The following is an 11,865-nucleotide window of genomic DNA, read 5'->3' as shown; positions in this document are numbered from 1 at the left end:
TTCAGTTCCTACCTCATGAGGCAGAGAAATATGACTCCTGATGCTATTTTCAGCTTTATGTTCTATTTTATAAACTGGTGGTCTTGTCTGGACTGCAATCTCATCCATGGACATTTATGCAAAGGTAATTACTATGCCAGGTAAATAGCTTTTTGGCCTGTTGGGGCACAAGGAACAGACTTTCTAAGAAGCGGAGTAAATGAGGTTTCTGTGGGACGGTCTCGCTCATCTGCTTGAATATGAACAACCTTAGAGGTCTCTCGTGGTCAGACAGCACCTGATACCACCCTTGGTCCCCACATCAACTGGATGATATGACAATGATCAGTGTCTACAAGCCAAACATTGCTGAGAGGACCAGGATTCTCTGTCCTTAAGCCTTGGAGTTCATTCAAAACACCACCCACATACTGCATCTCCTGTAAACTTACGCATGATGTGTTTTCATCATGCATCACTACACAGTGTGCTGCTGAAATCTTGTACCAAGAAGACCAAGAAGATATGGACACAAATCTACCATAAAAGAAGTTTTGCGTTTTACTGTTTCTTACGTGTTTTTCTTAAATGAACTTTCTGGTACAATGAAATACTAAAGGTCTGTTTAATTTCTGGCAGTTGGCCAGTAAATGCAGCTAATCTTCCTCAGCAGACGCTGTCGTCAATAATGATGTCAGCTGATTTAAGGGTCAGGTGAGGGCTCAAGACCCTTTGTGGAACAAGCTAATTTTCCCCCTTAAATATTACTTTAAATGAATTATACAAATAAAGGTTCTTTATTGGCATCAGTGGTTCTATGAAGAACCTTGGACATCCATGGAATCTTTAAAATGCAGAAAAGGTTCTTTAGATTTTTTAAATGTTTTCAAAATGGTTCTTTTAGAAACTGTTCACTGAAAGGTTCTATTTGGAACCAAAAATGGTTCTTCTGTGGCATCACTGCAAAAACACTCTTTTGGAACCCTTTATTTTTAAGAGTTTACACAACCTGCGTCTTTCCTCGAATTTAAATTTGGTGGTCATGTTTGGGTTTAATATATGTATTAATGAAGATTTTTGGAAATGCAGTATTGCAGCTACATTCTGGATTTAGAAGGGTTTTAATGCCATGTTTGGCAAAATTGCATGTCTGTTGCTTTTGAGGTGTGATTTGAAACCGATATTTGCACAGGATTGTGTTGATTCCATCAATCCAAATAACTAGTCTTAAGTGGTGACAGGATAATTAACTCTGGATAGTAATGGAGAAGCTGGCAGCCTGGACCATCTTCCTCACCATATTAGGAATGTGAGAGACTGAGAATAGGGAACCGCCATGATTCGCAGGAACTGTTAAGTCAGTTGAGTTGAAGCCATGCTATTTTCAGCCATCAGAATCCCCGAGAGGGAAGAGGAGCAGCTTTGAATCAGGGGATCAGAGTGCCTGCATTCAAGTGCATATATCTTGACCTGTGATAGAGCACGCTAGGATAACTACTTGGTTCCTTGAGTAGTCTCTCTATCGTTCTAGACTACAATAAAAGGAGTTTTTTGCAAAACAATGCTGAAACATTTGTATATTTGTAAAACACTGCTTTAGGTATAATTATTATATACAGACTACTGTAATGTTCAGTTGCTGTGCTTCACTTTAATACTGACATCTTGGCTTTTTCATGGCTTTGCATTGCAGTCGATTGAAAGGTTGGAAGCTTTCTGCGATCGACCATTTCATAACAGAGGAGATGAAAGGTTTTGAAATGTGCGAATGAGCACTTTCCAGCATCACGGGAAGCAGATCAAATCTATTATGGATATTGTAGACATGTGCTGTATCAGCTGGCTGAAGATGATGTTCAAGCAGTTTAGCTTTATATCTGCCTTCTAATGCAAACTGTAAATAGTATCTTGTTATACTTATAATTAAAGGTCCCAAATGAGATCCACTGCTTTGGCTCTAATATCACTAACAAGCAATATCTCAGTCACCATGTTTATGGTAGAGGTCATAGCACTTTGCTAATATCTTTATGTAGGTCCCACCACTCCAGAATTAAAATTTCCTGATAATTTACTCAACCCCATGTCATCCAAGATATTCATGTCTTTCTTCAGCTGAAAAGAAATTAAGTTTTTTTGAGCAAAACATTCCAGGTTTTTTCTTCATACAGTGGACTGCAGTTTCAATGCAGCTTTAAAGGGCTCTACATGAACCCAGACAAGGAATGAGCATCTCATCTAGCCAAACGATTGGTCATTTTCTAAAAAAAAAATAAAAATGTATATACTCTTTAAGTACAAATGCTCATTTTGCACTTCATGCATTACGTAGTCAGATTAGAAAGGTCACGCGTGGCGGTGGCCGGAGTACTGACCCAGTGTTTACAAAACAAACATGCAAAGAAGGTCAAACGCCCTTTTAATAAAAAAAGGCAAAACAACAATGTTGGATGATTTTGAAGATGGAGGACAAAATGAGATGAGAATTTTTCACTCTACCCTTCATTTTTGAACCAAAGTTGTAGACGAACATCATAGAGCTAGTGCAAGATGAGCATTTGTAGTTAGAAAGTATATACATGTTTTAAAAATTCAGAAAATGACTGATGGTTTTGCTAGATAAGACCCTTATTTTATCAGCTGGGATTGTAGAGCCCTTTGAAGCTGCATTGAAACAGCAATTTGGACCTTAATCCCCATTGAAGTCCCCACTATATTGAGAAAAATCCTGGAAGGTTTTCCTCAAAAACCTTAATTTCATTTCGACTTAAGAAAGAAAGACATAAATATCTTGGATGACAATTATGTGTAAATTATCAGAAATTTAATTCTGGAGTGAACTAACCTTTTAACTTGTTCAGCCAGATGAGAAAAGACTTGTTTTTTCCTACCTCAAGATAATCTTGAACTCAGCTTATGTGTGCACAGCAAGTAGCCGTTTGAGAGAGACAGGGAAGGAAGGGTATTATAGGGGTGATTAAATGCTTGTTTCTGCTGACTTCACAGTTATCTGAAATGTAAGGGAAAGTGTATTGATGGTAATAATGGTTTTCAACCTGCTCTGTTTGCTTTGAAGAAATATGTAGCCTGCCTTGTACCACACTTATGAAGGTTCAGCTTATTTGTGTTCAGTTTTATAATGTAGGACAGAATATTAAAGAAGTTCACTTCCAGAACAAACAGTTACAGATAATTTACTCACCTCTTTGTCATCCAAGATGTTCATGTCTTTCTTTCTTTAAATTATGAAATTATGTTTTTTTGAGGAAAACATTTCAGGATTTCCCTGCATATAGTGGACTTCTATGGCGCCTCTGAGTTTGAACTTCCAAAATGCAGTTTCAGTGCAGCTTCAATGGGCTCTGAATGATCCCAGCCAAAGAATAAGGACATCGGTTATTTAAAAAAAATTACAATTTATATACTTTTTAAACTCAAATGCTCATCTTGTCTAGCTCTGGGTGAACTCTGTGTATTCTGGTGCATGACAGTTAGGGTAGATGGAAAATCTCATTTTCTTCAAAGTCGTCCTACATCACTGTTTTAACTTTTTTTGTAAACGGCGTTTGATCCTCTTTGCATGGTCATTTTCTAAGCACTGGGTCAGTACTTCTGCAGTGATGTAGCATGATTTTGAAGTTGGAGAAGAAGATGAGATGGAGTTTTTCGACCTACTCTAACTGTCATGAACCAGAATACACAGAGTTTACGCAGAGCTAGACAAGACGAGCATTTGAGGTAGAAATTGTCAATCTTTTTAGAAAACGACCAGTCATTTCACTAGATAAGACCCTTCTTCCTCCGATCATTTAGAGCCCTTTGAAGCTGCATTTAAACTGCATTTTGTGAAGTTCAAACTCAGGGACACCATAGAAGTCAACTGGAGAAATATCATAAAATGTTTTCCTAAAAACAATGGCAAGTAGTGAGTAAATTGTCTTTAAATTTTTGTTCTGGAAGTGAGCTTGTCCTTTAATTTGTTACAATTCTGAGTTGCTCTAACAGATTTAATTTTATTTAATGATGTGATGATTTTGTTGTCTTGTTAATTAAGCACATTTATTGGTTTAAATTAGTTTGGAGCAGCACATACAGGATGTGTGTTGAAAGTAGTTTTTTTGACCCAATATTGTTTTAGTCAATCTACAGAACAAAAATACAGTGCTTCCTTGGAAAACCAATTGGTTATTTTAGTCCTCACATAATCTTTGGTTGTCTCTTCCTTCTGTGCAGTTGCAAAGCAACAGGTTAAACCCCTAATGCAATCAGCAGTAATTAATGTAGGCAAGTGAAAGGTCACAGCCCGTCATAAGCTAAACATTGGCTTGTAGGGCTTGTGTGAAGCAGGAGACACCAGTAGCTCAGCATAGTGCGACTACTATGTGTCTGCTTTATAAATGATCTGTTTTGTATATGAATGTGTTGTGCAGTTCTCTTTACAGGCCTGTGAGGCTAGACTTGGTGGAAGCTGCGAGCGAGGTTTGGATTCCTCACCCACAGGCATCACAGGACTCACATTCTTCTACACTTGGCCTGCCAATGTGAGTGTTACTGTCCCCCTCAGTCACAGTATACTTAAAATCAAATTAGTGTTTACCTGTTCTTCAGAGACAAACAACAAGCAGCTGTTTCTGTACAAAGGTCTTACACTGCATGACCCTTTTATATTTAGCCTCAGCCCTACTAACTGTGTGCCATTTTGATCAGGTACACCAGGTCCCTAGCAAGGTTATATGCTTGGCACTGTGGTTAATAGGACACTGGGCTGTAAATCAGGGTTAACTGTCAAATATCTGACATCTATTTCATGTTCTTTGCTCAGAAACTATAAGCATCAGTTATGCTTGGAAAGCAGAGAAATGACAGTGCACTTGCTTTCAAGTGAGTACATCCATTACTCTAATGGAAGATTCAACTGCTGTTAATGACAGCCGAGAAACTACACAACCATTTACTAGAGCAATGAAATGCACTCACCATCCGAAAGTGAGTGTTTGCATAGCTTTATTGTAAGTGGATACTGAAACTAGACATGTCTAATGAATAAGTCGAACCTTTGCAGAGGTTCCAGCACCAGAGACAGGTACAAGATCCCCCCAGAAAACATTAGAAATAGCCATAATGCCTTACCAACTCATTACGCTTTTTCAGTTCAGACTGGGATTGTATTTAGTAGATAACCATATTTCCTGCCAGTATATGTTGTTATTTAAAACAGAGACAATTTACTGTTATTGCATCAGCTATTACACCTAAAAATAAGGACAAAACCACAAATCCTAGCTTGCTTTTACATGGGCTTGTTATTTTTCAGCCCAAGGATCTCAGCCAGTAAACTGCACACATGTGTGGGAGCCCTTTTGTTAGAGTTGCATGGCACAGGGCCTTCTTTTCATGCCAGCTCCACTCTCTTGTCCTTTCATAATGGATAATGTGGGGACAGCAGTGCTGCCAACATGACTCAAACAATAGGTAGACAAAATGGATAACTCTTCATTTTGGCTGTGCATTTGTGTGCATGGTTGGATATACAAGTACGCCAATGGTTCATCTGTGCTGCAGTTGACAACACTTGTTGTCACCTTGTCTTTCCCTTTGTCACCCTGCCTGGTCTGTCTCCTTCTCTTGTCCTTTTGTCTTTCTAATTTGTCCTGTTTGTCCTGTCATTCGGTCTTGTTTATGCTTATTTCGGTCTAGGTAATTTCCTCTCTATATCAATCTCCATTTGCACCTGCCTATCTCTCTCCCTCCTCCTGGCCAGCCTGAGCTCCCAAAGCTTTCTTTTCTGTTGGCTCAATTCCCTGTTGTTCTGAGCTGCTAATAGTGCACTTTCCCCCAAACTATTCGGGCTTTTCAGGGCAACAGAGTTCCAGGTCAGCTCTAGAAAATCTGTTAATTGTCATGTTAATGCCACTATTAGCAAGACTATTTGTCTCAACATTACTTTATTCCCTGTTTTGCAAGTTTTACTGCTCTATCATAGGCTACTTATAGTGCAATTACATAAGCTTCTATTAATAGGAGAGTTCACCCAAAAATTAAACTTCTGTCATTAATTACTCATGTCGTTACACACCCGTAAGATCTTCATTCATCTTCGGAACACATTTTTGATATTTTTGATGAAATCCAAGCACTTTTTGACCCTGCATATAAAGCAACGCAGCTACCACGTTCAAGGCCCAGAAAGGTATCAAGGACATTGATAAAATAGTCCATGTGTCATCAGTGGTTCAACCGTAATGTTATGAAGGTACGAGAATACTTTTTGTGTCGAAAGAAAACAAAAACAACAACTTTATTTAACAATTTCTTCTTTTCCATGTCATTTTTTAGACGCACGTTCATGAGAGTATCACAACGCATGAGTGTGGTGCTGCAGATGCAGGAGCCAACGTAATTTGTGTTCCGAAGGTGAACAAAGATCTTATGCGTTTTGGAATAACATGATAATGACAGAATTTTTGTTTGAATAAACTATCCCTTTTAAAGTCCCCAAGAAAAAGTTTTTTACCTTTTAATATGTTAGCCTTAAGGTTATCTGTAAGCTAGTGTGTTTCAAAACAATAGCAAAATTCCTATTTACAAGATATACGAATTCAAAACGTACAGTCTCTAACCTCTGCCAATATGAATGATCAATTTTGATGACATCACCCTGCACTTCAGCTTCTCATCAAACCTCTGTCCAAACAAATGCTCTCTAGAATCTGAAGTGTCCCGCCCCCATGCTATAAATGCACGGTGAAGCTGCAGCTGAAATCGGTCACTTGTTCACAGAATTAGTATTTTCTGTACGATGAATGGCCCTATATATATGTATATTCTATATACAATTCAGACAGTGTAAATATGCTTTGCATTGGGCCGAAAGAAGTCTGGTTTTGCGCTCTGTCACGTGAACCACTGCAGCGTCTGCTCCGTTCCAGAGAAACAATACCATGGAGCAGATCATGTATGCATGTCGGTGCAGACCATAAAATGTATCATGGCTCATTTGAATTCTACACAGAATAGTACATTTTATAGCGAGATGGATGAGATTGTGGCTGCCATACTGTTGTTATTCCCTATGTCAGAGATAAATAGAAATCTCTATAATGTGTGCCGCTGTTTCACACCATCATATCCATCATGGCTGTTTATAACAGTACATTTACAGGATAATTTTTCACACCCTGCTTAAATTAAGATCCATGTCTTTTACAGACTTTTATCAGACTTTTTATGGTACTGTGTTGATCTTCTCTCTCACTATGCTCACAGGGTGTAAAATGTAGACTTCACTAGCCACACGGCTTGCCACCAGGAGGCCGACGAGGCCCAGGTGTCAGTGTTAATTAACAGCTTTTGAAATAGCTTCTAGTCCCTGGGCCTGGCTATCGCTGTCTATATAGGGGAGTGAACTTTATGATATATTTGCACATGGCACGCACTATGGAGCCTCAGGTTCAAGTTTCTTCTGCCTGTAGTCTACGGATCCTATTTAGGCCATTGGCAGAGTTTGAAATTTGAATTTCGTCACCCATAAATCTTCATTCTGGCCACAGCATGGCCAGGTTATACATGCAATTGGTTCTCTCAGCGTTGTTTGTCTTTGCCCAGGTCCCTCAGGGAGTGACAATGGACTGGAGTGGGATGAGACCTCATAACAGGCAGCTGTCAAATAGAGATGAAAGCTTTTTCTGTCAAACCATGAGCTTGCCAAGAAAAGTCCACTATGTGAGCTGAGGTGACAGAGACATCCCAGACTGCCAAGTCCTGAGCCAATGCCGCCAAACAAAACAATCTTTATTAAGTGGTTGATGCAGACTACCTTGCACAAGTAACTACAGATCACTTTTTGCTATTTTTTATTTTTATTGATAGAATAGTCTAGACATTAAAGTAGCTAGTGGTAACATGACATGGCGTCAACCTAGGTCCCTATTAGCTAACAGCAGTTAGATAGATGATCTTTGTCTGAATTTAAAAGCAGGCCGTCAGATTTGATTAGTGTGAAATGCATTTCTGTGACTGCTAATAGATCAGGACACTTAAGCCCCATGAGGATGCACAGGTCAAGTGTACCCTGCGAAGTACACATACTTTTCACCCAAACAATATGTGTCTTTCATTGATGCTTGTCTTTTAGCGGGTGTGGATATTATTGGCATCGTTTTACTAGCACGTCGTTCTCTGGAGAAATGTGACTCCATTACACAATTAGAACCAGGGCAATAAGCGCATAAGGCCAAGATACAGTGACAGAATGAAGACTGTCGTACTATCACAGTAAGGTCACATGTGAAAGGTTAAAGAATACAAAATAATGATTCTTTTATCACTATTTCTCTTGAGAATATTTGGGTGAGTAAATAATGACGGGTAACTTTAAATGCAAAACAAATCTACATCCAAAAAACACAACACTAGCCCCTTACAAAGCAAGCCATTTCTCCAAATCAAAACAATGTTCCATTACACAGATTGTTAAATAAGCACGTCCGTGTCTAGATGACGAAAGTTGTCCCTGTCATGTCCTCCTCCTCTGTGATTTTTAGCTGCGTAATTGCAGAATCAAATTGAGGTACTGCGTATTGAGCTAATCTGATTAGCCGGCCTCTAAGCAGGTACAGGATAAAGCTGTCCTGGGATCCCAGGATACTTTGAAAATGATGCGTCATGGAAACATGCATCATTTGAAACATTACAAACTAAATATACAGTATCTTGTGCAAGACATAAATGTGAAATAAAGATGTCTACATTGGGCCTATTATGTTTTTATAATATGTTATTTAATATAGATATTATAGGTATAGAAAAAAACATGTTTTAGTGCAATTCAATCAATCACTGTCCTCAACTAAGCTTCTAAAGATTGCAAAGTGATTTGGTCTACTGATCTCATTGCAGTTCCTGTCCAGTATACATTTCAAAAGAGCAACAGAAACGATGACCTCACTATTTGTAAGCATCTGGTTGTTGAAAACCATGCCTAGGGCCATTGGAGAGATCTGAATTCTTTGGTACTGTATCCCATGGGATTGTCATTCCTGTCTCTTATACCCGTTTGCCACAGATTAAAAAATTAATGCATCAGTTTTCTAGGCTATTTTTTGTATTTCCATGAAAGCTGAGCTACATTAGGATGCTATCATCATCCTGTTGTAAGGTTTGCACGTGATCCATGTAACATCTGTCTCAGATCACCTTACAAGTCCTATCTAGGAGAATAAATTTGTTGGGGTGGGGAAGGGATCGCCTTACTGCTCTGTAGTGTGGAAGTTCTTGCTAGCTCAACTTGCCATTTGTCATTTGTCATATTGCTTAGGGGCAAATAAGTGCAAATGTATTGTTTGAAAGTTTATCAAAGATTCTGTTCTATTTGACCAAGTGATCTGTCTGGCCTGTCTTCTTGTAAACATTCTAAGCTGTCTTTTTGCCTTTGAGGTCTGATGTTAAACAAACATCTTAAGTGTCAGAAAGGGGAGACACCACAGTTAATATCTACTGGCCATCAATCTGGGCATGAGCTTGGCTCTTGCATGCAATTAAGCAAATATCTTTGACACTGTACTGACCAGACAGATTAAGAGGACAGCAGGGAAATACTGAGGTCTATTTAACTGTCAGGCATGTAATAGTTACTGATCATTATCCAGGTTTGTAATTACTTGCCCTCAAATGTGAATTGCTTTAATTAGCATATTTAGGATATTTAGAATATTCACATATACTAATGGTGGGCATCTGTTAGGATAGGTTTTATCAGATGCTATGGTACTTGTCAAGCCCCACACTGTGGTGCTGTATTGTGGTGGCATGTGGTGGCATTGCTAATGCAACAAAAATGCCCCACTTAACCCTAATCTGATAATGTATAATGGAGATACAAATTAGACAACAAATGTTTCCCATCAAAGCCAAACAAATTAAACTCTCATTTGAGCAGCTCACCTCTCTCCACACATCATGCTCCTCCGCAAAAAAAGATGAGCTTGATGAGAGTTCTCTTAAACATGCCAGTGATTACCCTATTTAGAACTGGATTGGCAAGCAATTCCAGCTGCAGTGCTGAACCCATTCCCCATTTTCGAGTCTCTGCATTATTCTGTCTTCTCGTGGATTAGTCTAATGTGGTTGATCAGCCTTTTTGGAGTGCACTTTCAGTCCGAATTCTCTTAAGCATGCCAAGACTGATCCTTTACCCGTTCAGCTCTGAACTGGCAAGCAATTCCAGCTGCAGTGCTGAACCGATTCCCCATTGCGAGTCTCTGCGTTATCCTGTTTTCTCGTGCATTAGTCTACTGTGATTGAACAGCCTTTTTAGAGGACTTAAATGAATTACTGTCATTGTAAACCTGCAATATTTAAGAAATCACAGATTTGGAACGACCATCTTCTCTTGCAGTGGCTGAAAGTGTCATCCCTTTGGCCTTCATCTGGACAACCTCCTGTCACAGGGTTTCAGTCACCTTAGAGTGACCTTCCATCTTGCAATTTAGTGAAAACTGGAGGAATGCTGCCAGTTAAATAGGGTTTGTCATATAATTAAGGAAATATGCACCAGATGCCAGATTAACACCAATAACTTTGTCATAAAGATGAACCAAAAATGATGGTCTATGACATGGCTGTCTATGAATGCCTAGCTCTTGTGTTTCTCATATATAAAATTTCACTTATATTTAATTATCATATACAATGCGATAAGATCATATCCCAGTGTCCATACCATATTAACCATGCCTGATTCGTGCTAGAACATGTATTGCATACATCATTTTGTACGGTATGTTAAACATCAACTAGCGCCAGTCCTCTCAAATAAACGACAGCCTATATTTGGATAAGCAGGCACCATGCTGACCTTGGGTGTCTCTTTGTTTGTCATGAGTGATGAGGAGAGGGTGCCAAGAACATGTGTCAAGAGATGCATGTCATGTAATGCACAGGTATAGCTATATAATCTTAGAAACCAACAGTGACGCAAGTAAAATGTTGCTCTCTATGAATAAGCACAACACCAGACAAAACCTCTGCAGTTCCTTTTTTAATTTATCTTAATGCATTTTTGCTCTACAAGTGCAAGAAGGCAAGTACCCAACTGCACTGCAGGTGATATAGCCTTTGAAGGCAATATCTGCAATGACCTCGCCCCACATAGGTCAGTCTTGCACACCAAGACCTCGGCTGTCAATCCTTGACATGGCATCAGGTTTCAACACAGGGATTACTAGAAAAAGATCTGTCCTCCCAGGATAGCACAGCAAGCTTATATTTAGCTTGGCTTGATGCATAGCCAGAATAATGCCACGTCTGCTGGCCACTGACCGCCCCTTGCCCCCCTGATGCTCCCAGTGAGAGGACTGCGGTCACACCAAGTGAGGGCCACTCAATAAAGTGTTGGAAAAGCAGTGTGCTCCTAGCACACTAATCTTTTTATTTGTTCCTATCATCTTATGTATAAGACATTGTTCTTGTTTTTTTACATGACAGTATCTGTTGCATTGTGCAGCCTATTAGCCATCGCTGATCTAGCAGAATGTCCCAAGAGAGTGTGATTGTATCTGCATGCAAACACAGCCATTTTTAGACAGATCATTTAACCCACCCACTTCAACTCAATAGCCCTTAAACTTAAGATATACCTTATTGCAATAATTTTAGTTTTCGCATTTTATGCTTTTCTGTGAATAGTTTGAATTTCATTTCCATGCTCTTTTTCCAATAGGTATGTGTCATAGTTCTGTATGAAAGCCTGTCTCTGCTACTGAATAAAAAATAAAAAAAAGGTAATTGTGACTATTTATCTCGCAAAATTGCGTGATACAAATGTGCAGTTCTGAATTTTTTGTTGTATCTTTTTTCCAGTCAGAATTGGACTTTATAACTCACAAC

The sequence above is a fragment of the Labeo rohita genome, chromosome 4 (genome assembly GCF_022985175.1).
Source record: "Labeo rohita strain BAU-BD-2019 chromosome 4, IGBB_LRoh.1.0, whole genome shotgun sequence".
In the NCBI taxonomy this organism is placed as follows: Eukaryota; Metazoa; Chordata; class Actinopteri; order Cypriniformes; family Cyprinidae; genus Labeo; species Labeo rohita.
Note: the sequence above shows the minus strand (reverse complement) of the source record.